Below are 26,961 nucleotides of genomic sequence, written 5' to 3'. Positions count from 1 at the left end.
TCTATCTATCTATCTATCTATCTATCTATCTATCTATCTATCTATCTATCTATCTATCTATCTATCTTTATATATGGATACATGCATACACCTACTCATAGATATGCCATGCATTTCTTTGGATTTGTTTCAACCTCTTGCCATTTATTTGAGAATCCCTACTTTTCAAGTGACTGCAAATGAAGTCATCTCTGGCACGTTTTGGCTGATGCAAGGTAACCAAAACACAAGACAACTTTTAATAAAAATCATTGGTTTCTTTGTTAACGTGCACTGTCAAACATGGGACTTTCACACGTCAGGTAAATATGATAACCAATACACAACAGAAGCAGATGCAGATTGCTTATCAATGTCGTGATAGAACAGTTGTGATTTGAGTAGTAGAAGCGCCCCTGAATTGATACTTATTATATACAGCCTGTAAGATAGTCAAAAATGCATGCTAGGAGAGGAGATGCAAATATAAATGTATTAGAAAAATACATAAAGAGGAGTGATATGCTTTTATTCATGCAAGGCTAGAAAAAATCCCCATACTGTCGAAAGCATTCATACACCACCAAATGGAAATAAACAATTCTGACATTAAACGAAAAGGTGACGATGCATTTGTATCATCACCTTGAGTAGGATCATCTAGGAATTGAGCCCAAGCCTCAGCACTTAAAACCAGAAACACTCCACTAAAATAGGAGGCCTGTTGGTGCCAACAATTCTCAAAGTTAATGCTTGTTCTGGTTGAGCATTGAACCGAATGCAGGGCTCTTTTGAAAGTGAGGTTTGTGAATCAACAGATACATCCACATGCCAATTATGTTATTGTTTTTAAGAGAATTCACTTTCTTGGAACGAGACTGCATGAACCCATCTTCAGGGCCTGGACAATTTCATGCAAAACGGCAACTCTCAACATTGCAGCCAAGACAATATAACTAGTGTTTCTGCCCGGTTTCGAACCGGGGACCTTTCGCGTGTGAGGCGAACGTGATAACCACTACACTACAGAAACAGATACCTACAGGTGATTCTTCTGTGATGAAACTGCTCAAAACAGACTATTCCAAGGGCATCTGGTTTTAGATTTCTTTCATGCAACCTGCCCGACAGCCCTATCTGAACGCTTGTATATGCCTTGCAAGTTCAGCATTTTTGCAAAATGCTTAAAGAGAAATGTTTCCTATTTGCTCAGGCAGGGCAAGGTTAAAAGCATGAGACTCTAGCAAATATGCATCCACTACTGCAAAGAGAAAATTGATATTGGCTTTGAAATGCATACTTCAAAAGAGTACCAATGAAAGGGCTCGTCTGGGATTTGAACCCGGGACCTCTCGCACCCAAAGCGAGAATCATACCCCTAGACCAACGAGCCGTTGAAAGCCCCTCACCTCTGAAAAGGTAATACCAGCTCTAAGCCCGCAATGAAGATCATGCTGGGGTCTTTTTCATGCTTGGTCTGTGAATTCACAGGAAATTCAGTGTCAACTTACCCTTTCTCAAACGATAGCACTATCATTTGTAAGTGTCCCCTTTTATTTTTTCTCAGCATTGGACAAGTCTTACAGGAAGTCAGCAGTTATTTATATATTTCTGCATTGGCTAGAGCCTAAAGAGAAAGAATAAAAAGCTGTTCATAACAACATAAGAAACACATTTTGCCTTTTCTCTCAAATACTTATTCCCTTTGTGCAAATCGGAATGCCAAGGTGAATAGCTGGGCCACAGATTCTGGCTAATTATCTATCTCTTGAATGCAAGAAGCAATAAAAACTGCCTAATGCAGGACTAAAGCATTCCTTGCATAGCCTCTAACATCATAACATAACTGAGCTGCTGGTAACAAGCTAAGCAATGCCTTCCCAAAATGAGAAGTACATGTGCTTATGTGCTTATCCGCTCAATCAGCGCTCAATCAGGCGAGATATAGGAAAGGTGGAAAGGGTCCAAATGGCTGTCCCTTCCTTTTTAGGGTGGGTCCTGCTGACTATCATAGGATTCCTCTTAAGAGTGGCCAGGGTCAGAGGAAAAACTTTCAATGCTTCTTAGTGTTCTCTCCAGAAGCAGGCATTTTCTGTGCCTTTAATTTCAGGCTTTTCCCAGCAGTCTCTGTTCTGCCTATGTAAATTAACAAAAGCAGTGCTTATTCCTCACTTGCTCTAATGTCCTTCCTGTCCACAAAGCTCTGCCTAAGTATGCTTTTTTTCTTTTTCAGGGAAATTCTAAATGGTTTCTCTGACTCTGTGGCAGTAGAATGCTGATTATGATGCCATGTTTTGTGGAATCACCAAGGTACAACTACAGAGGAATATATGAGTCTGAAGGACATGGAACTCTTAGCTAACACATCACAATATGTGATGCTTGCCAACCAAGCACTACATTCTGGTGCGCTGATGATCAGAACATTCTGCTCCTAAAGGAAAGAAAATACCGCTTGATTGAAAATAAAGTCTCTGTTTATATTAACGCTCTCTCTCTCCCTATATCTATCTATCTATCTATCTATCTATCTATCTATCTATCTATCTATCTATCTATCTATCTATCTATCTATCTATCTATCTATCTATCTATCTATCTATCTATCTATCTATCTATCTATCTATCTATCTATCTATCTATCTATCTATCTATCTATCTATCTTTATATATGGATACATGCATACACCTACTCATAGATATGCCATGCATTTCTTTGGATTTGTTTCAACCTCTTGCCATTTATTTGAGAATCCCTACTTTTCAAGTGACTGCAAATGAAGTCATCTCTGGCACGTTTTGGCTGATGCAAGGTAACCAAAACACAAGACAACTTTTAATAAAAATCATTGGTTTCTTTGTTAACGTGCACTGTCAAACATGGGACTTTCACACGTCAGGTAAATATGATAACCAATACACAACAGAAGCAGATGCAGATTGCTTATCAATGTCGTGATAGAACAGTTGTGATTTGAGTAGTAGAAGCGCCCCTGAATTGATACTTATTATATACAGCCTGTAAGATAGTCAAAAATGCATGCTAGGAGAGGAGATGCAAATATAAATGTATTAGAAAAATACATAAAGAGGAGTGATATGCTTTTATTCATGCAAGGCTAGAAAAAATCCCCATACTGTCGAAAGCATTCATACACCACCAAATGGAAATAAACAATTCTGACATTAAACGAAAAGGTGACGATGCATTTGTATCATCACCTTGAGTAGGATCATCTAGGAATTGAGCCCAAGCCTCAGCACTTAAAACCAGAAACACTCCACTAAAATAGGAGGCCTGTTGGTGCCAACAATTCTCAAAGTTAATGCTTGTTCTGGTTGAGCATTGAACCGAATGCAGGGCTCTTTTGAAAGTGAGGTTTGTGAATCAACAGATACATCCACATGCCAATTATGTTATTGTTTTTAAGAGAATTCACTTTCTTGGAACGAGACTGCATGAACCCATCTTCAGGGCCTGGACAATTTCATGCAAAACGGCAACTCTCAACATTGCAGCCAAGACAATATAACTAGTGTTTCTGCCCGGTTTCGAACCGGGGACCTTTCGCGTGTGAGGCGAACGTGATAACCACTACACTACAGAAACAGATACCTACAGGTGATTCTTCTGTGATGAAACTGCTCAAAACAGACTATTCCAAGGGCATCTGGTTTTAGATTTCTTTCATGCAACCTGCCCGACAGCCCTATCTGAACGCTTGTATATGCCTTGCAAGTTCAGCATTTTTGCAAAATGCTTAAAGAGAAATGTTTCCTATTTGCTCAGGCAGGGCAAGGTTAAAAGCATGAGACTCTAGCAAATATGCATCCACTACTGCAAAGAGAAAATTGATATTGGCTTTGAAATGCATACTTCAAAAGAGTACCAATGAAAGGGCTCGTCTGGGATTTGAACCCGGGACCTCTCGCACCCAAAGCGAGAATCATACCCCTAGACCAACGAGCCATTGAAAGCCCCTCACCTCTGAAAAGGTAATACCAGCTCTAAGCCCGCAATGAAGATCATGCTGGGGTCTTTTTCATGCTTGGTCTGTGAATTCACAGGAAATTCAGTGTCAACTTACCCTTTCTCAAACGATAGCACTATCATTTGTAAGTGTCCCCTTTTATTTTTTCTCAGCGTTGGACAAGTCTTACAGGAAGTCAGCAGTTATTTATATATTTCTGCATTGGCTAAAGCCTAAAGAGAAAGAATAAAAAGCTGTTCATAACAACATAAGAAACACATTTTGCCTTTTCTCTCAAATACTTATTCCCTTTGTGCAAATCGGAATGCCAAGGTGAATAGCTGGGCCACAGATTCTGGCTAATTATCTATCTCTTGAATGCAAGAAGCAATAAAAACTGCCTAATGCAGGACTAAAGCATTCCTTGCATAGCCTCTAACATCATAACATAACTGAGCTGCTGGTAACAAGCTAAGCAATGCCTTCCCAAAATGAGAAGTACATGTGCTTATGTGCTTATCCGCTCAATCAGCGCTCAATCAGGCTCGATCAGGCTCGATCAAGGAAAGGTGGAAAGGGTCCAAATGGCTGTCCCTTCCTTTTTAGGGTGGGTCCTGCTGACTATCATAGGATTCCTCTTAAGAGTGGCCAGGGTCAGAGGAAAAACTTTCAATGCTTCTTAGTGTTCTCTCCAGAAGCAGGCATTTTCTGTGCCTTTAATTTCAGGCTTTTCCCAGCAGTCTCTGTTCTGCCTATGTAAATTAACAAAAGCAGTGCTTATTCCTCACTTGCTCTAATGTCCTTCCTGTCCACAAAGCTCTGCCTAAGTATGCTTTTTTTCTTTTTCAGGGAAATTCTAAATGGTTTCTCTGTCCACTCTGTGGCAGTAGAATGCTGATTATGATGCCATGTTTTGTGGTATCACCAAGGTACAACTACAGAGGAATATATGAGTCTGAAGGACATGGAACTCTTAGCTAACACATCACAATATGTGATGCTTGCCAACCAAGCACTACATTCTGGTGAGCTGATGATCAGAACATTCTGCTCCTAAAGGAAAGAAAATACCGCTTGATTGAAAATAAAGTCTCTGTTTATATTAACGCTCTCTCTCTCCCTATATCTATCTATCTATCTATCTATCTATCTATATCTCTATCTATCTATCTATCTATCTATCTTTATATATGGATACATGCATACACCTACTCATAGATATGCCATGCATTTCTTTGGATTTGTTTCAACCTCTTGCCATTTATTTGAGAATCCCTACTTTTCAAGTGACTGCAAATGAAGTCATCTCTGGCACGTTTTGGCTGATGCAAGGTAACCAAAACACAAGACAACTTTTAATAAAAATCATTGGTTTCTTTGTTAACGTGCACTGTCAAACATGGGACTTTCACACGTCAGGTAAATATGATAACCAATACACAACAGAAGCAGATGCAGATTGCTTATCAATGTCGTGATAGAACAGTTGTGATTTGAGTAGTAGAAGCGCCCCTGAATTGATACTTATTATATACAGCCTGTAAGATAGTCAAAAATGCATGCTAGGAGAGGAGATGCAAATATAAATGTATTCGAAAAATACATAAAGAGGAGTGATACGCTTTTATTCATGCAAGGCTAGAAAAAATCCCCATACTGTCGAAAGCATTCATACACCATCAAATGGAAATAAACAATTCTGACATTAAACGAAAAGGTGACGATGCATTTGTATCATCACCTTGAGAAGGATCATCTAGGAATTGAGCCCAAGCCTCAGCACTTAAAACCAGAAACACTCCACTAAAATAGGAGGCCTGTTGGTGCCAACAATTCTCTAAGTTAATGCTTGTTCTGGTTGAGCATTGAACCGAATGCAGGGCTCTTTTGAAAGTGAGGTCTGTGAATCAACAGATACATCCACATGCCAATTATGTTATTGTTTTTAAGAGAATTCACTTTCTTGGAACGAGACTGCATGAACCCATCTTCAGGGCCTGGACAATTTCATGCAAAACGGCAACTCTCAACATTGCAGCCAAGACAATATAACTAGTGTTTCTGCCCGGTTTCGAACCGGGGACCTTTCGCGTGTGAGGCGAACGTGATAACCACTACACTACAGAAACTGATACCTACAGGTGATTCTTCTGTGATGAAACTGCTCAAAACAGACTATTCCAAGGGCATCTGGTTTTAGATTTCTTTCATGCAACCTGCCTGACAGCCCTATCTGAACGCTTGTATATGCCTTGCAAGTTCAGCATTTTTGCAAAATGCTTAAAGAGAAATGTTTCCTATTTGCTCAGGCAGGGCAAGGTTAAAAGCATGAGACTCTAGCAAATAATCATCCACTACTGCAAAGAGAAAATTGATATTGGCTTTGAAATGCATACTTCAAAAGAGCACCAATGAAAGAGCTCGTCCGGGATTTGAACCCGGGACCTCTCGCACCCAAAGCGAGAATCATACCCCTAGACCAACGAGCCGTTGAAAGACCCTCACCTCTGAAAAGGTAATACCAGCTCTAAGCCCGCAATGAAGATCATGCTGGGGTCTTTTTCATGCTTGGTCTGTGAATTCACAGGAAATTCAGTGTCAACTTACCCTTTCTCAAACGATAGCACTATCATTTGTAAGTGTCCCCTTTTATTTTTTCTCAGCATTGGACAAGTCTTACAGGAAGTCAGCAGTTATTTATATATTTCTGCATTGGCTAGAGCCTAAAGAGAAAGAATAAAAAGCTGTTCTTAACAACATAAGAAACACATTTTGCCTTTTCTCTCAAATACTTATTCCCTTTGTGCAAATCGGAATGCCAAGGTGAATAGCTGGGCCACAGATTCTGGCTAATTATCTATCTCTTGAATGCAAGAAGCAATAAAAACTGCCTAATGCAGGACTAAAGCATTCCTTGCATAGCCTCTAACATCATAACATAACTGAGCTGCTGGTAACAAGCTAAGCAATGCCTTCCCAAAATGAGAAGTACATGTGCTTATGTGCTTATCCGCTCAATCAGCGCTCAATCAGGCTCGATCAGGCTCGATCAAGGAAAGGTGGAAAGGGTCCAAATGGCTGTCCCTTCCTTTTTAGGGTGGGTCCTGCTGACTATCATAGGATTCCTCTTAAGAGTGGCCAGGGTCAGAGGAAAAACTTTCAATGCTTCTTAGTGTTCTCTCCAGAAGCAGGCATTTTCTGTGCCTTTAATTTCAGGCTTTTCCCAGCAGTCTCTGTTCTGCCTATGTAAATTAACAAAAGCAGTGCTTATTCCTCACTTGCTCTAATGTCCTTCCTGTCCACAAAGCTCTGCCTAAGTATGCTTTTTTTCTTTTTCAGGGAAATTCTAAATGGTTTCTCTGTCCACTCTGTGGCAGTAGAATGCTGATTATGATGCCATGTTTTGTGGAATCACCAAGGTACAACTACAGAGGAATATATGAGTCTGAAGGACATGGAACTCTTAGCTAACACATCACAATATGTGATGCTTGGCAACCAAGCACTACATTCTGGTGCGCTGATGATCAGAACATTCTGCTCCTAAAGGAAAGAAAATACCGCTTGATTGAAAATAAAGTCTCTGTTTATATTAACGCTCTCTCTATCCCTATATCTATCTATATATCTATCTATCTATCTATCTATCTATATCTCTATCTATCTATCTATCTATCTATCTTTATATATGGATACATGCATACACCTACTCATAGATATGCCATGCATTTCTTTGGATTTGTTTCAACCTCTTGCCATTTATTTGAGAATCCCTACTTTTCAAGTGACTGCAAATGAAGTCATCTCTGGCACGTTTTGGCTGATGCAAGGTAACCAAAACACAAGACAACTTTTAATAAAAATCATTGGTTTCTTTGTTAACGTGCACTGTCAAACATGGGACTTTCACACGTCAGGTAAATATGATAACCAATACACAACAGAAGCAGATGCAGATTGCTTATCAATGTCGTGATAGAACAGTTGTGATTTGAGTAGTAGAAGCGCCCCTGAATTGATACTTATTATATACAGCCTGTAAGATATTCAAAAATGCATGCTAGGAGAGGAGATGCAAATATAAATGTATTAGAAAAATACATAAAGAGGAGTGATATGCTTTTATTCATGCAAGGCTAGAAAAAATCCCCATACTGTCGAAAGCATTCATACACCACCAAATGGAAATAAACAATTCTGACATTAAACGAAAAGGTGACGATGCATTTGTATCATCACCTTGAGTAGGATCATCTAGGAATTGAGCCCAAGCCTCAGCACTTAAAACCAGAAACACTCCACTAAAATAGGAGGCCTGTTGGTGCCAACAATTCTCAAAGTTAATGCTTGTTCTGGTTGAGCATTGAACCGAATGCAGGGCTCTTTTGAAAGTGAGGTTTGTGAATCAACAGATACATCCACATGCCAATTATGTTATTGTTTTTAAGAGAATTCACTTTCTTGGAACGAGATTGCATGAACCCATCTTCAGGGCCTGGACAATTTCATGCAAAACGGCAACTCTCAACATTGCAGCCAAGACAATATAACTAGTGTTTCTGCCCGGTTTCGAACCGGGGACCTTTCGCGTGTGAGGCGAACGTGATAACCACTACACTACAGAAACAGATACCTACAGGTGATTCTTCTGTGATGAAACTGCTCAAAACAGACTATTCCAAGGGCATCTGGTTTTAGATTTCTTTCATGCAACCTGCCCGACAGCCCTATCTGAACGCTTGTATATGCCTTGCAAGTTCAGCATTTTTGCAAAATGCTTAAAGAGAAATGTTTCCTATTTGCTCAGGCAGGGCAAGGTTAAAAGCATGAGACTCTAGCAAATATGCATCCACTACTGCAAAGAGAAAATTGATATTGGCTTTGAAATGCATACTTCAAAAGAGCACCAATGAAAGGGCTCGTCCGGGATTTGAACCCGGGACCTCTCGCACCCAAAGCGAGAATCATACCCCTAGACCAACGAGCCGTTGAAAGCCCCTCACCTCTGAAAAGGTAATACCAGCTCTAAGCCCGCAATGAAGATCATGCTGGGGTCTTTTTCATGCTTGGTCTGTGAATTCACAGGAAATTCAGTGTCAACTTACCCTTTCTCAAACGATAGCACTATCATTTGTAAGTGTCCCCTTTTATTTTTTCTCAGCATTGGACAAGTCTTACAGGAAGTCAGCAGTTATTTATATATTTCTGCATTGGCTAAAGCCTAAAGAGAAAGAATAAAAAGCTGTTCATAACAACATAAGAAACACATTTTGCCTTTTCTCTCAAATACGTATTCCCTTTGTGCAAATCGGAATGCCAAGGTGAATAGCTGGGCCACAGATTCTGGCTAATTATCTATCTCTTGAATGCAAGAAGCAATAAAAACTGCCTAATGCAGGACTAAAGCATTCCTTGCATAGCCTCTAACATCATAACATAACTGAGCTGCTGGTAACAAGCTAAGCAATGCCTTCCCAAAATGAGAAGTACATGTGCTTATGTGCTTATCCGCTCAATCAGCGCTCAATCAGGCTCGATCAGGCTCGATCAAGGAAAGGTGGAAAGGGTCCAAATGGCTGTCCCTTCCTTTTTAGGGTGGGTCCTGCTGACTATCATAGGATTCCTCTTAAGAGTGGCCAGGGTCAGAGGAAAAACTTTCAATGCTTCTTAGTGTTCTCTCCAGAAGCAGGCATTTTCTGTGCCTTTAATTTCAGGCTTTTCCCAGCAGTCTCTGTTCTGCCTATGTAAATTAACAAAAGCAGTGCTTATTCCTCACTTGCTCTAATGTCCTTCCTGTCCACAAAGCTCTGCCTAAGTATGCTTTTTTTCTTTTTCAGGGAAATTCTAAATGGTTTCTCTGTCCACTCTGTGGCAGTAGAATGCTGATTATGATGCCATGTTTTGTGGAATCACCAAGGTACAACTACAGAGGAATATATGAGTCTGAAGGACATGGAACTCTTAGCTAACACATCACAATATGTGATGCTTGCCAACCAAGCACTACATTCTGGTGCGCTGATGATCAGAACATTCTGCTCCTAAAGGAAAGAAAATACCGCTTGATTGAAAATAAAGTCTCTGTTTATATTAACGCTCTCTCTCTCCCTATATCTATCTATCTATCTATCTATCTATCTATCTATCTATCTATCTATCTATCTATCTATCTATCTATCTATCTATCTATCTATCTATCTATCTATCTATCTATCTATCTATCTATCTATCTATCTATCTATCTATCTATCTATCTTTATATAAGGATACATGCATACACCTACTCATAGATATGCCATGCATTTCTTTGGATTTGTTTCAACCTCTTGCCATTTATTTGAGAATCCCTACTTTTCAAGTGACTGCAAATGAAGTCATCTCTGGCACGTTTTGGCTGATGCAAGGTAACCAAAACACAAGACAACTTTTAATAAAAATCATTGGTTTCTTTGTTAACGTGCACTGTCAAACATGGGACTTTCACACGTCAGGTAAATATGATAACCAATACACAACAGAAGCAGATGCAGATTGCTTATCAATGTCGTGATAGAACAGTTGTGATTTGAGTAGTAGAAGCGCCCCTGAATTGATACTTATTATATACAGCCTGTAAGATAGTCAAAAATGCATGCTAGGAGAGGAGATGCAAATATAAATGTATTAGAAAAATACATAAAGAGGAGTGATATGCTTTTATTCATGCAAGGCTAGAAAAAATCCCCATACTGTCGAAAGCATTCATACACCACCAAATGGAAATAAACAATTCTGACATTAAACGAAAAGGTGACGATGCATTTGTATCATCACCTTGAGAAGGATCATCTAGGAATTGAGCCCAAGCCTCAGCACTTAAAACCAGAAACACTCCACTAAAATAGGAGGCCTGTTGGTGCCAACAATTCTCAAAGTTAATGCTTGTTCTGGTTGAGCATTGAACCGAATGCAGGGCTCTTTTGAAAGTGAGGTTTGTGAATCAACAGATACATCCACATGCCAATTATGTTATTGTTTTTAAGAGAATTCACTTTCTTGGAACGAGACTGCATGAACCCATCTTCAGGGCCTGGACAATTTCATGCAAAACGGCAACTCTCAACATTGCAGCCAAGACAATATAACTAATGTTTCTGCCCGGTTTCGAACCGGGGACCTTTCGCGTGTGAGGCGAACGTGATAACCACTACACTACAGAAACAGATACCTACAGGTGATTCTTCTGTGATGAAACTGCTCAAAACAGACTATTCCAAGGGCATCTGGTTTTAGATTTCTTTCATGCAACCTGCCCGACAGCCCTATCTGAACGCTTGTATATGCCTTGCAAGTTCAGCATTTTTGCAAAATGCTTAAAGAGAAACGTTTCCTATTTGCTCAGGCAGGGCAAGGTTAAAAGCATGAGACTCTAGCAAATAATCATCCACTACTGCAAAGAGAAAATTGATATTGGCTTTGAAATGCATACTTCAAAAGAGCACCAATGAAAGGGCTCGTCCGGGATTTGAACCCGGGACCTCTCGCACCCAAAGCGAGAATCATACCCCTAGACCAACGTGCCGTTGAAAGACCCTCACCTCTGAAAAGGTAATACCAGCTCTAAGCCCGCAATGAAGATCATGCTGGGGTCTTTTTCATGCTTGGTCTGTGAATTCACAGGAAATTCAGTGTCAACTTACCCTTTCTCAAACGATAGCACTATCATTTGTAAGTGTCCCCTTTTATTTTTTCTCAGCATTGGACAAGTCTTACAGGAAGTCAGCAGTTATTTATATATTTCTGCATTGGCTAGAGCCTAAAGAGAAAGAATAAAAAGCTGTTCATAACAACATAAGAAACACATTTTGCCTTTTCTCTCAAATACTTATTCCCTTTGTGCAAATCGGAATGCCAAGGTGAATAGCTGGGCCACAGATTCTGGCTAATTATCTATCTCTTGAATGCAAGAAGCAATAAAAACTGCCTAATGCAGGACTAAAGCATTCCTTGCATAGCCTCTAACATCATAACATAACTGAGCTGCTGGTAACAAGCTAAGCAATGCCTTCCCAAAATGAGAAGTACATGTGCTTATGTGCTTATCCGCTCAATCAGCGCTCAACCAGGCTCGATCAGGCGAGATATAGGAAAGGTGGAAAGTGTCCAAATGGCTGTCCCTTCCTTTTTAGGGTGGGTCCTGCTGACTATCATAGGATTCCTCTTAAGAGTGGCCAGGGTCAGAGGAAAAACTTTCAATGCTTCTTAGTGTTCTCTCCAGAAGCAGGCATTTTCTGTGCCTTTAATTTCAGGCTTTTCCCAGCAGTCTCTGTTCTGCCTATGTAAATTAACAAAAGCAGTGCTTATTCCTCACTTGCTCTAATGTCCTTCCTGTCCACAAAGCTCTGCCTAAGTATGCTTTTTTTCTTTTTCAGGGAAATTCTAAATGGTTTCTCTGTCCACTCTGTGGCAGTAGAATGCTGATTATGATGCCATGTTTTGTGGAATCACCAAGGTACAACTACAGAGGAATATATGAGTATGAAGGACATGGAACTCTTAGCTAACACATCGCAATATGTGATGCTTGCCAACCAAGCACTACATTCTGGTGCGCTGATGATCAGAACATTCTGCTCCTAAAGGAAAGAAAATACCGCTTGATTGAAAATAAAGTCTCTGTTTATATTAACGCTCTCTCTCTCCCTATATCTATCTATCTATCTATCTATCTATCTATCTATCTATCTATCTATCTATCTATCTATCTATCTATCTATCTATCTATATCTCTATCTATCTATCTATCTATCTATCTATCTTTATATATGGATACATGCATACACCTACTCATAGATATGCCATGCATTTCTTTGGATTTGTTTCAACCTCTTGCCATTTATTTGAGAATCCCTACTTTTCAAGTGACTGCAAATGAAGTCATCTCTGGCACGTTTTGGCTGATGCAAGGTAACCAAAACACAAGACAACTTTTAATAAAAATCATTGGTTTCTTTGTTAACGTGCACTGTCAAACATGGGACTTTCACACGTCAGGTAAATATGATAACCAATACACAACAGAAGCAGATGCAGATTGCTTATCAATGTCGTGATAGAACAGTTGTGATTTGAGTAGTAGAAGCGCCCCTGAATTGATACTTATTATATACAGCCTGTAAGATAGTCAAAAATGCATGCTAGGAGAGGAGATGCAAATATAAATGTATTAGAAAAATACATAAAGAGGAGTGATATGCTTTTATTCATGCAAGGCTAGAAAAAATCCCCATACTGTCGAAAGCATTCATACACCACCAAATGGAAATAAACAATTCTGACATTAAACGAAAAGGTGACGATGCATTTGTATCATCACCTTGAGAAGGATCATCTAGGAATTGAGCCCAAGCCTCAGCACTTAAAACCAGAAACACTCCACTAAAATAGGAGGCCTGTTGGTGCCAACAATTCTCAAAGTTAATGCTTGTTCTGGTTGAGCATTGAACCGAATGCAGGGCTCTTTTGAAAGTGAGGTCTGTGAATCAACAGATACATCCACATACCAATTATGTTATTGTTTTTAAGAGAATTCACTTTCTTGGAACGAGACTGCATGAACCCACCTTCAGGGCTTGGACAATTTCATGCAAAACGGCAACTCTCAACATTGCAGCCAAGACAATATAACTAGTGTTTCTGCCCGGTTTCGAACCAGGGACCTTTCGCGTGTGAGGCGAACGTGATAACCACTACACTACAGAAACAGATACCTACAGGTGATTCTTCTGTGATGAAACTGCTCAAAACAGACTATTCCAAGGGCATCTGGTTTTAGATTTCTTTCATGCAACCTGCCCGACAGCCCTATCTGAACGCTTGTATATGCCTTGCAAGTTCAGCATTTTTGCAAAATGCTTAAAGAGAAATGTTTCCTATTTGCTCAGGCAGGGCAAGGTTAAAAGCATGAGACTCTAGCAAATAATCATCCACTACTGCAAAGAGAAAATTGATATTGGCTTTGAAATGCATACTTCAAAAGAGCACCAATGAAAGGGCTCGTCCGGGATTTGAACCCGGGACCTCTCGCACCCAAAGCGAGAATCATACCCCTAGACCAACGAGCCGTTGAAAGCCCCTCACCTCTGAAAAGGTAATACCAACTCTAAGCCCGCAATGAAGATCATGCTGGGGTCTTTTTCATGCTTGGTCTGTGAATTCACAGGAAATTCAGTGTCAACTTACCCTTTCTCAAACGATAGCACTATCATTTGTAAGTGTCCCCTTTTATTTTTTCTCAGCATTGGACAAGTCTTACAGGAAGTCAGCAGTTATTTATATATTTCTGCATTGGCTAGAGCCTAAAGAGAAAGAATAAAAAGCTGTTCATAACAACATAAGAAACACATTTTGCCTTTTCTCTCAAATACTTATTCCCTTTGTGCAAATCGGAATGCCAAGGTGAATAGCTGGGCCACAGATTCTGGCTAATTATCTATCTCTTGAATGCAAGAAGCAATAAAAACTGCCTAATGCAGGACTAAAGCATTCCTTGCATAGCCTCTAACATCATAACATAACTGAGCTGCTGGTAACAAGCTAAGCAATACCTTCCCAAAATGAGAAGTACATGTGCTTATGTGCTTATCCGCTCATTCAGCGCTCGATCAGGCTCGATCAGGCGAGATATAGAAAAGGTGGAAAGGGTCCAAATGGCTGTGCCTTCCTTTTTAGGGTGGGTCCTGCTGACTATCATAGGATTCCTCTTAAGATTGGCCAGGGTCAGAGGAAAAACTTTCAATGCTTCTTAGTGTTCTCTCCAGAAGCAGGCATTTTCTGTGCCTGTAATATCAGGTTTTTCCCAGCAGTCTCTGTTCTGCCTATGTAAATTAACAAAAGCAGTGCTTATTCCTCACTTGCTCTAATGTCCTTCCTGTCCACAAAGCTCTGCCTAAGTATGCTTTTTTTCTTTTTCAGGGAAATTCTAAATGGTTTCTCTGTCCACTCTGTGGCAGTAGAATGCTGATTATGATGCCATGTTTTGTTGAATCACCAAGGTACAACTACAGAGGAATATATGAGTCTGAAGGACATGGAACTCTTAGCTAACACATCACAATATGTGATGCTTGCCAACCAAGCACTACATTCTGGTGCGCTGATGATCAGAACATTCTGCTCCTAAAGGAAAGAAAATACCGCTTGATTGAAAATAAAGTCTCTGTTTATATTAACGCTCTCTCTCTCCCTATATCTATCTATCTATCTATCTATCTATCTATCTATCTATCTATCTATCTATCTATCTATCTATCTATCTATCTATCTATCTATCTATCTATCTATCTATCTATCTATCTATCTATCTATCTATCTATCTATCTATCTATCTATCTATCTATATCTCTATCTATCTATCTATCTTTATATATGGATACATGCATACACCTACTCATAGATATGCCATGCATTTCTTTGGATTTGTTTCAACCTCTTGCCATTTATTTGAGAATCCCTACTTTTCAAGTGACTGCAAATGAAGTCATCTCTGGCACGTTTTGGCTGATGCAAGGTAACCAAAACACAAGACAACTTTTAATAAAAATCATTGGTTTCTTTGTTAACGTGCACTGTCAAACATGGGACTTTCACACGTCAGGTAAATATGATAACCAATACACAACAGAAGCAGATGCAGATTGCTTATCAATGTCGTGATAGAACAGTTGTGATTTGAGTAGTAGAAGCGCCCCTGAATTGATACTTATTATATACAGCCTGTAAGATAGTCAAAAATGCATGCTAGGAGAGGAGATGCAAATATAAATGTATTAGAAAAATACATAAAGAGGAGTGATATGCTTTTATTCATGCAAGGCTAGAAAAAATCCCCATACTGTCGAAAGCATTCATACACCACCAAATGGAAATAAACAATTCTGACATTAAACGAAAAGGTGACGATGCATTTGTATCATCACCTTGAGAAGGATCATCTAGGAATTGAGCCCAAGCCTCAGCACTTAAAACCAGAAACACTCCACTAAAATAGGAGGCCTGTTGGTGCCAACAATTCTCAAAGTTAATGCTTGTTCTGGTTGAGCATTGAACCGAATGCAGGGCTCTTTTGAAAGTGAGGTCTGTGAATCAACAGATACATCCACATGCCAATTATGTTATTGTTTTTAAGAGAATTCACTTTCTTGGAATGAGACTGCATGAACCCACCTTCAGGGCCTGGACAATTTCATGCAACACTCAACATTGCAGCCAAGACAATATAACTAGTGTTTCTGCCCGGTTTCGAACCGGGGACCTTTCGCGTGTGAGGCGAACGTGATAACCACTACACTACAGAAACAGATACCTACAGGTGATTCTTCTGTGATGAAACTGCTCAAAACAGACTATTCCAAGGGCATCTGGTTTTAGATTTCTTTCATGCAACCTGCCCGACAGCCCTATCTGAACGCTTGTATATGCCTTGCAAGTTCAGCATTTTTGCAAAATGCTTAAAGAGAAATGTTTCCTATTTGCTCAGGCAGGGCAAGGTTAAAAGCATGAGACTCTAGCAAATAATCATCCACTACTGCAAAGAGAAAATTGATATTGGCTTTGAAATGCATACTTCAAAAGAGCACCAATGAAAGGGCTCGTCCAGGATTTGAACCCGGGACCTCTCGCACCCAAAGCGAGAATCATACCCCTAGACCAACGAGCCGTTGAAAGACCCTCACCTCTGAAAAGGTAATACCAGCTCTAAGCCCGCAATGAAGATCATGCTGGGGTCTTTTTCATGCTTGGTCTGTGAATTCACAGGAAATTCAGTGTCAACTTACCCTTTCTCAAACGATAGCACTATCATTTGTAAGTGTCCCCTTTTATTTTTTCTCAGCATTGGACAAGTCTTACAGGAAGTCAGCAGTTATTTATATATTTCTGCATTGGCTAGAGCCTAAAGAGAAAGAATAAAAAGCTGTTCATAACAACATAAGAAACACATTTTGCCTTTTCTCTCAAATACTTATTCCCTTTGTGCAAATCGGAATGCCAAGGTGAATAGCTGGGCCACAGATTCTGGCTAATTATCTATCTCTTGAATGCAAGAAGCAATAAAAACTGCCTAATGCAGGACTAAAGCATTCCTTGCATAGCCTCTAACATCATAACATAACTGAGCTGCTGGTAACAAGCTAAGCAATGCCTTCCCAAAATGAGAAGTACATGTGCTTATGTGCTTATCAGCTCAATCAGCGCTCAATCAGGCTCGATCAGGCTCGATCAAGGAAAGGTGGAAAGGGTCCAAATGGCTGTCCCTTCCTTTTTAGGGTGGGTCCTGCTGACTATCATAGGATTCCTCTTAAGAGTGGCCAGGGTCAGAGGAAAAACTTTCAATGCTTCTTAGTGTTCTCTCCAGAAGCAGGCATTTTCTGTGCCTTTAATTTCAGGCTTTTCCCAGCAGTCTCTGTTCTGTCTATGTAAATTAACAAAAGCAGTGCTTATTCCTCACTTGCTCTAATGTCCTTCCTGTCCACAAAGCTCTGCCTAAGTATGCTTTTTTTCTTTTTCAGGGAAATTCTAAATGGTTTCTCTGTCCACTCTGTGGCAGTAGAATGCTGATTATGATGCCATGTTTTGTGGAATCACCAAGGTACAACTACAGAGGAATATATGAGTCTGAAGGACATGGAACTCTTAGCTAACACATCACAATATGTGATGCTTGCCAACCAAGCACTACATTCTGGTGCGCTGATGATCAGAACATTCTGCTCCTAAAGGAAAGAAAATACCGCTTGATTGAAAATAAAGTCTCTGTTTATATTAACGCTCTCTCTCTCCCTATATCTATCTATCTATCTATCTATCTATCTAATCTATCTATCTATCTATCTATCTATCTATCTATCTATCTATCTATCTATCTATCTATCTATCTATCTATCTATCTATCTATCTATCTATCTATCTATCTATATCTCTATCTATCTATCTATCTATCTTTATATATGGATACATGCATACACCTACTCATAGATATGCCATGCATTTCTTTGGATTTGTTTCAACCTCTTGCCATTTATTTGAGAATCCCTACTTTTCAAGTGACTGCAAATGAAGTCATCTCTGGCACGTTTTGGCTGATGCAAGGTAACCAAAACACAAGACAACTTTTAATAAAAATCATTGGTTTCTTTGTTAACGTGCACTGTCAAACATGGGACTTTCACACGTCAGGTAAATATGATAACCAATACACAACAGAAGCAGATGCAGATTGCTTATCAATGTCGTGATAGAACAGTTGTGATTTGAGTAGTAGAAGCGCCCCTGAATTGATACTTATTATATACAGCCTGTAAGATAGTCAAAAATGCATGCTAGGAGAGGAGATGCAAATATAAATGTATTAGAAAAATACATAAAGAGGAGTGATATGCTTTTATTCATGCAAGGCTAGAAAAAATCCCCATACTGTCGAAAGCATTCATACACCACCAAATGGAAATAAACAATTCTGACATTAAACGAAAAGGTGACGATGCATTTGTATCATCACCTTGAGAAGGATCATCTAGGAATTGAGCCCAAGCCTCAGCACTTAAAACCAGAAACACTCCACTAAAATAGGAGGCCTGTTGGTGCCAACAATTCTCAAAGTTAATGCTTGTTCTGGTTGAGCATTGAACCGAATGCAGGGCTCTTTTGAAAGTGAGGTCTGTGAATCAACAGATACATCCACATGCCAATTATGTTATTGTTTTTAAGAGAATTCACTTTCTTGGAACGAGACTGCATGAACCCACCTTCAGGGCCTGGACAATTTCATGCAAAACTGCAACACTCAACATTGCAGCCAAGACAATATAACTAGTGTTTCTGCCCGGTTTCGAACCGGGGACCTTTCGCGTGTGAGGCGAACGTGATAACCACTACACTACAGAAACAGATACCTACAGGTGATTCTTCTGTGATGAAACTGCTCAAAACAGACTATTCCAAGGGCATCTGGTTTTAGATTTCTTTCATGCAACCTGCCCGACAGCCCTATCTGAACGCTTGTATATGCCTTGCAAGTTCAGCATTTTTGCAAAATGCTTAAAGAGAAATGTTTCCTATTTGCTCAGGCAGGGCAAGGTTAAAAGCATGAGACTCTAGCAAATAATCATCCACTACTGCAAAGAGAAAATTGATATTGGCTTTGAAATGCATACTTCAAAAGAGCACCAATGAAAGGGCTCGTCCGGGATTTGAACCCGGGACCTCTCGCACCCAAAGCGAGAATCATACCCCTAGACCAACGAGCCGTTGAAAGACCCTCACCTCTGAAAAGGTAATACCAGCTCTAAGCCCGCAATGAAGATCATGCTGGGGTCTTTTTCATGCTTGGTCTGTGAATTCACAGGAAATTCAGTGTCAACTTACCCTTTCTCAAACGATAGCACTATCATTTGTAAGTGTCCCCTTTTATTTTTTCTCAGCATTGGACAAGTCTTACAGGAAGTCAGCAGTTATTTATATATTTCTGCATTGGCTAGAGCCTAAAGAGAAAGAATAAAAAGCTGTTCATAACAACATAAGAAACACATTTTGCCTTTTCTCTCAAATACTTATTCCCTTTGTGCAAATCGGAATGCCAAGGTGAATAGCTGGGCCACAGATTCTGGCTAATTATCTATCTCTTGAATGCAAGAAGCAATAAAAACTGCCTAATGCAGGACTAAAGCATTCCTTGCATAGCCTCTAACATCATAACATAACTGAGCTGCTGGTAACAAGCTAAGCAATACCTTCCCAAAATGAGAAGTACATGTGCTTATGTGCTTATCCGCTCAATCAGCGCTCGATCAGGCTCGATCAGGCGAGATATAGGAAAGGTGGAAAGGGTCCAAATGGCTGTCCCTTCCTTTTTAGGGTGGGTCCTGCTGACTATCATAGGATTCCTCTTAAGAGTGGCCAGGGTCAGAGGAAAAACTTTCAATGCTTCTTAGTGTTCTCTCCAGAAGCAGGCATTTTCTGTGCCTTTAATTTCAGGCTTTTCCCAGCAGTCTCTGTTCTGCCTATGTAAATTAACAAAAGCAGTGCTTATTCCTCACTTGCTCTAATGTCCTTCCTGTCCACAAAGCTCTGCCTAAGTATGCTTTTTTTCTTTTTCAGGGAAATTCTAAATGGTTTCTCTGTCCACTCTGTGGCAGTAGAATGCTGATTATGATGCCATGTTTTGTGGAATCACCAAGGTACAACTACAGAGGAATATATGAGTATGAAGGACATGGAACTCTTAGCTAACACATCGCAATATGTGATGCTTGCCAACCAAGCACTACATTCTGGTGCGCTGATGATCAGAACATTCTGCTCCTAAAGGAAAGAAAATACCGCTTGATTGAAAATAAAGTCTCTGTTTATATTAACGCTCTCTCTCTCCCTATATCTATCTATCTATCTATGTCTCGATCTATCTATCTATCTATCTATCTTTATATATGGATACATGCATACACCTACTCATAGATATGCCATGCATTTCTTTGGATTTGTTTCAACCTCTTGCCATTTATTTGAGAATCCCTACTTTTCAAGTGACTGCAAATGAAGTCATCTCTGGCACGTTTTGGCTGATGCAAGGTAACCAAAACACAAGACAACTTTTAATAAAAATCATTGGTTTCTTTGTTAACGTGCACTGTCAAACATGGGACTTTCACACGTCAGGTAAATATGATAACCAATACACAACAGAAGCAGATGCAGATTGCTTATCAATGTCGTGATAGAACAGTTGTGATTTGAGTAGTAGAAGCGCCCCTGAATTGATACTTATTATATACAGCCTGTAAGATAGTCAAAAATGCATGCTAGGAGAGGAGATGCAAATATAAATGTATTAGAAAAATACATAAAGAGGAGTGATATGCTTTTATTCATGCAAGGCTAGAAAAAATCCCCATACTGTCGAAAGCATTCATACACCACCAAATGGAAATAAACAATTCTGACATTAAACGAAAAGGTGACGATGCATTTGTATCATCACCTTGAGAAGGATCATCTAGGAATTGAGCCCAAGCCTCAGCACTTAAAACCAGAAACACTCCACTAAAATAGGAGGCCTGTTGGTGCCAACAATTCTCAAAGTTAATGCTTGTTCTGGTTGAGCATTGAACCGAATGCAGGGCTCTTTTGAAAGTGAGGTCTGTGAATCAACAGATACATCCACATGCCAATTATGTTATTGTTTTTAAGAGAATTCACTTTCTTGGAACGAGACTGCATGAACCCACCTTCAGGGCCTGGACAATTTCATGCAAAACTGCAACACTCAACATTGCAGCCAAGACAATATAACTAGTGTTTCTGCCCGGTTTCGAACCGGGGACCTTTCGCGTGTGAGGCGAACGTGATAACCACTACACTACAGAAACAGATACCTACAGGTGATTCTTCTGTGATGAAACTGCTCAAAACAGACTATTCCAAGGGCATCTGGTTTTAGATTTCTTTCATGCAACCTGCCCGACAGCCCTATCTGAACGCTTGTATATGCCTTGCAAGTTCAGCATTTTTGCAAAATGCTTAAAGAGAAATGTTTCCTATTTGCTCAGGCAGGGCAAGGTTAAAAGCATGAGACTCTAGCAAATAATCATCCACTACTGCAAAGAGAAAATTGATATTGGCTTTGAAATGCATACTTCAAAAGAGCACCAATGAAAGGGCTCGTCCGGGATTTGAACCCGGGACCTCTCGCACCCAAAGCGAGAATCATACCCCTAGACCAACGAGCCGTTGAAAGACCCTCACCTCTGAAAAGGTAATACCAGCTCTAAGCCCGCAATGAAGATCATGCTGGGGTCTTTTTCATGCTTGGTCTGTGAATTCACAGGAAATTCAGTGTCAACTTACCCTTTCTCAAACGATAGCACTATCATTTGTAAGTGTCCCCTTTTATTTTTTCTCAGCATTGGACAAGTCTTACAGGAAGTCAGCAGTTATTTATATATTTCTGCATTGGCTAGAGCCTAAAGAGAAAGAATAAAAAGCTGTTCATAACAACATAAGAAACACATTTTGCCTTTTCTCTCAAATACTTATTCCCTTTGTGCAAATCGGAATGCCAAGGTGAATAGCTGGGCCACAGATTCTGGCTAATTATCTATCTCTTGAATGCAAGAAGCAATAAAAACTGCCTAATGCAGGACTAAAGCATTCCTTGCATAGCCTCTAACATCATAACATAACTGAGCTGCTGGTAACAAGCTAAGCAATGCCTTCCCAAAATGAGAAGTACATGTGCTTATGTGCTTATCCGCTCAATCAGCGCTCGATCAGGCGAGATATAGGAAAGGTGGAAAGGGTCCAAATGGCTGTCCCTTCCTTTTTAGGGTGGGTCCTGCTGACTATCATAGGATTCCTCTTAAGAGTGGCCAGGGTCAGAGGAAAAACTTTCAATGCTTCTTAGTGTTCTCTCCAGAAGCAGGCATTTTCTGTGCCTTTAATTTCAGGCTTTTCCCAGCAGTCTCTGTTCTGCCTATGTAAATTAACAAAAGCAGTGCTTATTCCTCACTTGCTCTAATGTCCTTCCTGTCCACAAAGCTCTGCCTAAGTATGCTTTTTTTCTTTTTCAGGGAAATTCTAAATGGTTTCTCTGTCCACTCTGTGGCAGTAGAATGCTGATTATGATGCCATGTTTTGTGGAATCACCAAGGTACAACTACAGAGGAATATATGAGTATGAAGGACATGGAACTCTTAGCTAACACATCGCAATATGTGATGCTTGCCAACCAAGCACTACATTCTGGTGCGCTGATGATCAGAACATTCTGCTCCTAAAGGAAAGAAAATACCGCTTGATTGAAAATAAAGTCTCTGTTTATATTAACGCTCTCTCTCTCCCTATATCTATCTATCTATCTATGTCTCGATCTATCTATCTATCTATCTATCTTTATATATGGATACATGCATACACCTACTCATAGATATGCCATGCATTTCTTTGGATTTGTTTCAACCTCTTGCCATTTATTTGAGAATCCCTACTTTTCAAGTGACTGCAAATGAAGTCATCTCTGGCACGTTTTGGCTGATGCAAGGTAACCAAAACACAAGACAACTTTTAATAAAAATCATTGGTTTCTTTGTTAACGTGCACTGTCAAACATGGGACTTTCACACGTCAGGTAAATATGATAACCAATACACAACAGAAGCAGATGCAGATTGCTTATCAATGTCGTGATAGAACAGTTGTGATTTGAGTAGTAGAAGCGCCCCTGAATTGATACTTATTATATACAGCCTGTAAGATAGTCAAAAATGCATGCTAGGAGAGGAGATGCAAATATAAATGTATTAGAAAAATACATAAAGAGGAGTGATATGCTTTTATTCATGCAAGGCTAGAAAAAATCCCCATACTGTCGAAAGCATTCATACACCACCAAATGGAAATAAACAATTCTGACATTAAACGAAAAGGTGACGATGCATTTGTATCATCACCTTGAGAAGGATCATCTAGGAATTGAGCCCAAGCCTCAGCACTTAAAACCAGAAACACTCCACTAAAATAGGAGGCCTGTTGGTGCCAACAATTCTCAAAGTTAATGCTTGTTCTGGTTGAGCATTGAACCGAATGCAGGGCTCTTTTGAAAGTGAGGTCTGTGAATCAACAGATACATCCACATGCCAATTATGTTATTGTTTTTAAGAGAATTCACTTTCTTGGAACGAGACTGCATGAACCCACCTTCAGGGCCTGGACAATTTCATGCAAAACGGCAACTCTCAACATTGCAGCCAAGACAATATAACTAGTGTTTCTGCCCGGTTTCGAACCGGGGACCTTTCGCGTGTGATGCGAACGTGATAACCACTACACTACAGAAACAGATACCTACAGGTGATTCTTCTGTGATGAAACTGCTCAAAACAGACTATTCCAAGGGCATCTGGTTTTAGATTTCTTTCATGCAACCTGTCCGACAGCCCTATCTGAACGCTTGTATATGCCTTGCAAGTTCAGCATTTTTGCAAAATGCTTAAAGAGAAATGTTTCCTATTTGCTCAGGCAGGGTAAGGTTAAAAGCATGAGACTCTAGCAAATAATCATCCACTACTGCAAAGAGAAAATTGATATTGGCTTTGAAATGCATACTTCAAAAGAGCACCAATGAAAGGGCTCGTCCGGGATTTGAACCCGGGACCTCTCGCACCCAAAGCGAGAATCATACCCCTAGACCAACGAGCCGTTGAAAGCCCCTCACCTCTGAAAAGGTAATACCAGCTCTAAGCCCGCAATGAAGATCATGCTGGGGTCTTTTTCATGCTTGGTCTGTGAATTCACAGGAAATTCAGTGTCAACTTACCCTTTCTCAAACGATAGCACTATCATTTGTAAGTGTCCCCTTTTATTTTTTCTCAGCATTGGACAAGTCTTACAGGAAGTCAGCAGTTATTTATATATTTCTGCATTGGCTAGAGCCTAAAGAGAAAGAATAAAAAGCTGTTCATAACAACATAAGAAACACATTTTGCCTTTTCTCTCAAATACTTATTCCCTTTGTGCAAATCGGAATGCCAAGGTGAATAGCTGGGCCACAGATTCTGGCTAATTATCTATCTCTTGAATGCAAGAAGCAATAAAAACTGCCTAATGCAGGACTAAAGCATTCCTTGCATAGCCTCTAACATCATAACATAACTGAGCTGCTGGTAACAAGCTAAGCAATACCTTCCCAAAATGAGAAGTACATGTGCTTATGTGCTTATCCGCTCATTCAGCGCTCAATCAGGCTCGATCAGGCGAGATATAGAAAAGGTGGAAAGGGTCCAAATGGCTGTCCCTTCCTTTTTAGGGTGGGTCCTGCTGACTATAATAGGATTCCTCTTAAGATTGGCCAGGGTCAGAGGAAAAACTTTCAATGCTTCTTAGTGTTCTCTCCAGAAGCAGGCATTTTCTGTGCCTGTAATTTCAGGTTTTTCCCAGCAGTCTCTGTTCTGCCTATGTAAATTAACAAAAGCAGTGCTTATTCCTCACTTGCTCTAATGTCCTTCCTGTCCACAAAGCTCTGCCTAAGTATGCTTTTTTTCTTTTTCAGGGAAATTCTAAATGGTTTCTCTGTCCACTCTGTGGCAGTAGAATGCTGATTATGATGCCATGTTTTGTTGAATCACCAAGGTACAACTACAGAGGAATATATGAGTCTGAAGGACATGGAACTCTTAGCTAACACATCACAATATGTGATGCTTGCCAACCAAGCACTACATTCTGGTGCGCTGATGATCAGAACATTCTGCTCCTAAAGGAAAGAAAATACCGCTTGATTGAAAATAAAGTCTCTGTTTATATTAACGCTCTCTCTCTCCCATATCTATCTATCTATCTATCTATCTATCTATCTATCTATCTATCTATCTATCTATCTATCTATCTATCTATCTATCTATCTATCTATCTATCTATCTATCTATCTATCTATCTATCTATCTATCTATATCTCTATCTATCTATCTATCTATCTATCTTTATATATGGATACATGCATACACCTACTCATAGATATGCCATGCATTTCTTTGGATTTGTTTCAACCTCTTGCCATTTATTTGAGAATCCCTACTTTTCAAGTGACTGCAAATGAAGTCATCTCTGGCACGTTTTGGCTGATGCAAGGTAACCAAAACACAAGACAACTTTTAATAAAAATCATTGGTTTCTTTGTTAACGTGCACTGTCAAACATGGGACTTTCACACGTCAGGTAAATATGATAACCAATACACAACAGAAGCAGATGCAGATTGCTTATCAATGTCGTGATAGAACAGTTGTGATTTGAGTAGTAGAAGCGCCCCTGAATTGATACTTATTATATACAGCCTGTAAGATAGTCAAAAATGCATGCTAGGAGAGGAGATGCAAATATAAATGTATTAGAAAAATACATAAAGAGGAGTGATATGCTTTTATTCATGCAAGGCTAGAAAAAATCCCCATACTGTCGAAAGCATTCATACACCACCAAATGGAAATAAACAATTCTGACATTAAACGAAAAGGTGACGATGCATTTGTATCATCACCTTGAGAAGGATCATCTAGGAATTGAGCCCAAGCCTCAGCACTTAAAACCAGAAACACTCCACTAAAATAGGAGGCCTGTTGGTGCCAACAATTCTCAAAGTTAATGCTTGTTCTGGTTGAGCATTGAACCGAATGCAGGGCTCTTTTGAAAGTGAGGTCTGTGAATCAACAGATACATCCACATGCCAATTATGTTATTGTTTTTAAGAGAATTCACTTTCTTGGAACGAGACTGCATGAACCCACCTTCAGGGCCTGGACAATTTCATGCAAAACGGCAACTCTCAACATTGCAGCCAAGACAATATAACTAGTGTTTCTGCCCGGTTTCGAACCGGGGACCTTTCGCGTGTGATGCGAACGTGATAACCACTACACTACAGAAACAGATACCTACAGGTGATTCTTCTGTGATGAAACTGCTCAAAACAGACTATTCCAAGGGCATCTGGTTTTAGATTTCTTTCATGCAACCTGTCCGACAGCCCTATCTGAACGCTTGTATATGCCTTGCAAGTTCAGCATTTTTGCAAAATGCTTAAAGAGAAATGTTTCCTATTTGCTCAGGCAGGGTAAGGTTAAAAGCATGAGACTCTAGCAAATAATCATCCACTACTGCAAAGAGAAAATTGATATTGGCTTTGAAATGCATACTTCAAAAGAGCACCAATGAAAGGGCTCGTCCGGGATTTGAACCCGGGACCTCTCGCACCCAAAGCGAGAATCATACCCCTAGACCAACGAGCCGTTGAAAGCCCCTCACCTCTGAAAAGGTAATACCAGCTCTAAGCCCGCAATGAAGATCATGCTGGGGTCTTTTTCATGCTTGGTCTGTGAATTCACAGGAAATTCAGTGTCAACTTACCCTTTCTCAAACGATAGCACTATCATTTGTAAGTGTCCCCTTTTATTTTTTCTCAGCATTGGACAAGTCTTACAGGAA

General features: G+C 39.9%; 22 non-coding genes across 22 annotated transcripts; all 22 read right to left on the bottom strand.

Moving 5' to 3' along the window:
* Positions 1-939: 939 nt before the first annotated feature.
* TRNAV-CAC (transfer RNA valine (anticodon CAC)) lies at positions 940-1,012 on the bottom strand. The gene has a single exon. It is a non-coding gene; the product is annotated as a tRNA-Val (tRNA).
* Positions 1,013-1,300: 288 nt separating this feature from the next.
* TRNAP-UGG (transfer RNA proline (anticodon UGG)) lies at positions 1,301-1,372 on the bottom strand. Its single transcript has one exon. It is a non-coding gene; the product is annotated as a tRNA-Pro (tRNA).
* A 2,144-nt stretch (positions 1,373-3,516) lies between these two features.
* Positions 3,517-3,589, bottom strand: TRNAV-CAC (transfer RNA valine (anticodon CAC)). Its single transcript has one exon. It is a non-coding gene; the product is annotated as a tRNA-Val (tRNA).
* Positions 3,590-3,877: 288 nt separating this feature from the next.
* TRNAP-UGG (transfer RNA proline (anticodon UGG)) lies at positions 3,878-3,949 on the bottom strand. Its single transcript has one exon. It is a non-coding gene; the product is annotated as a tRNA-Pro (tRNA).
* Positions 3,950-6,006: 2,057 nt separating this feature from the next.
* TRNAV-CAC (transfer RNA valine (anticodon CAC)) lies at positions 6,007-6,079 on the bottom strand. The gene has a single exon. It is a non-coding gene; the product is annotated as a tRNA-Val (tRNA).
* Positions 6,080-6,367: 288 nt separating this feature from the next.
* Positions 6,368-6,439, bottom strand: TRNAP-UGG (transfer RNA proline (anticodon UGG)). The gene has a single exon. It is a non-coding gene; the product is annotated as a tRNA-Pro (tRNA).
* A 2,065-nt stretch (positions 6,440-8,504) lies between these two features.
* On the bottom strand, positions 8,505-8,577 carry TRNAV-CAC (transfer RNA valine (anticodon CAC)). Its single transcript has one exon. It is a non-coding gene; the product is annotated as a tRNA-Val (tRNA).
* Positions 8,578-8,865: 288 nt separating this feature from the next.
* Positions 8,866-8,937, bottom strand: TRNAP-UGG (transfer RNA proline (anticodon UGG)). The gene has a single exon. It is a non-coding gene; the product is annotated as a tRNA-Pro (tRNA).
* A 2,141-nt stretch (positions 8,938-11,078) lies between these two features.
* TRNAV-CAC (transfer RNA valine (anticodon CAC)) lies at positions 11,079-11,151 on the bottom strand. The gene has a single exon. It is a non-coding gene; the product is annotated as a tRNA-Val (tRNA).
* Positions 11,152-11,439: 288 nt separating this feature from the next.
* Positions 11,440-11,511, bottom strand: TRNAP-UGG (transfer RNA proline (anticodon UGG)). Its single transcript has one exon. It is a non-coding gene; the product is annotated as a tRNA-Pro (tRNA).
* Positions 11,512-13,620: 2,109 nt separating this feature from the next.
* TRNAV-CAC (transfer RNA valine (anticodon CAC)) lies at positions 13,621-13,693 on the bottom strand. The gene has a single exon. It is a non-coding gene; the product is annotated as a tRNA-Val (tRNA).
* Positions 13,694-13,981: 288 nt separating this feature from the next.
* On the bottom strand, positions 13,982-14,053 carry TRNAP-UGG (transfer RNA proline (anticodon UGG)). Its single transcript has one exon. It is a non-coding gene; the product is annotated as a tRNA-Pro (tRNA).
* A 2,161-nt stretch (positions 14,054-16,214) lies between these two features.
* Positions 16,215-16,287, bottom strand: TRNAV-CAC (transfer RNA valine (anticodon CAC)). The gene has a single exon. It is a non-coding gene; the product is annotated as a tRNA-Val (tRNA).
* Positions 16,288-16,575: 288 nt separating this feature from the next.
* Positions 16,576-16,647, bottom strand: TRNAP-UGG (transfer RNA proline (anticodon UGG)). Its single transcript has one exon. It is a non-coding gene; the product is annotated as a tRNA-Pro (tRNA).
* A 2,154-nt stretch (positions 16,648-18,801) lies between these two features.
* On the bottom strand, positions 18,802-18,874 carry TRNAV-CAC (transfer RNA valine (anticodon CAC)). The gene has a single exon. It is a non-coding gene; the product is annotated as a tRNA-Val (tRNA).
* Positions 18,875-19,162: 288 nt separating this feature from the next.
* TRNAP-UGG (transfer RNA proline (anticodon UGG)) lies at positions 19,163-19,234 on the bottom strand. Its single transcript has one exon. It is a non-coding gene; the product is annotated as a tRNA-Pro (tRNA).
* A 2,045-nt stretch (positions 19,235-21,279) lies between these two features.
* Positions 21,280-21,352, bottom strand: TRNAV-CAC (transfer RNA valine (anticodon CAC)). Its single transcript has one exon. It is a non-coding gene; the product is annotated as a tRNA-Val (tRNA).
* Positions 21,353-21,640: 288 nt separating this feature from the next.
* Positions 21,641-21,712, bottom strand: TRNAP-UGG (transfer RNA proline (anticodon UGG)). Its single transcript has one exon. It is a non-coding gene; the product is annotated as a tRNA-Pro (tRNA).
* Positions 21,713-23,747: 2,035 nt separating this feature from the next.
* On the bottom strand, positions 23,748-23,820 carry TRNAV-CAC (transfer RNA valine (anticodon CAC)). The gene has a single exon. It is a non-coding gene; the product is annotated as a tRNA-Val (tRNA).
* A 288-nt stretch (positions 23,821-24,108) lies between these two features.
* Positions 24,109-24,180, bottom strand: TRNAP-UGG (transfer RNA proline (anticodon UGG)). Its single transcript has one exon. It is a non-coding gene; the product is annotated as a tRNA-Pro (tRNA).
* A 2,152-nt stretch (positions 24,181-26,332) lies between these two features.
* TRNAV-CAC (transfer RNA valine (anticodon CAC)) lies at positions 26,333-26,405 on the bottom strand. Its single transcript has one exon. It is a non-coding gene; the product is annotated as a tRNA-Val (tRNA).
* Positions 26,406-26,693: 288 nt separating this feature from the next.
* On the bottom strand, positions 26,694-26,765 carry TRNAP-UGG (transfer RNA proline (anticodon UGG)). The gene has a single exon. It is a non-coding gene; the product is annotated as a tRNA-Pro (tRNA).
* Between the last annotated feature and the right edge of the window lie 196 nt (positions 26,766-26,961).

The sequence above is a fragment of the Lissotriton helveticus genome, chromosome 8 (genome assembly GCF_964261635.1).
Source record: "Lissotriton helveticus chromosome 8, aLisHel1.1, whole genome shotgun sequence".
In the NCBI taxonomy this organism is placed as follows: Eukaryota; Metazoa; Chordata; class Amphibia; order Caudata; family Salamandridae; genus Lissotriton; species Lissotriton helveticus.
This window is presented reverse-complemented; position numbering and strand designations above follow the sequence as displayed.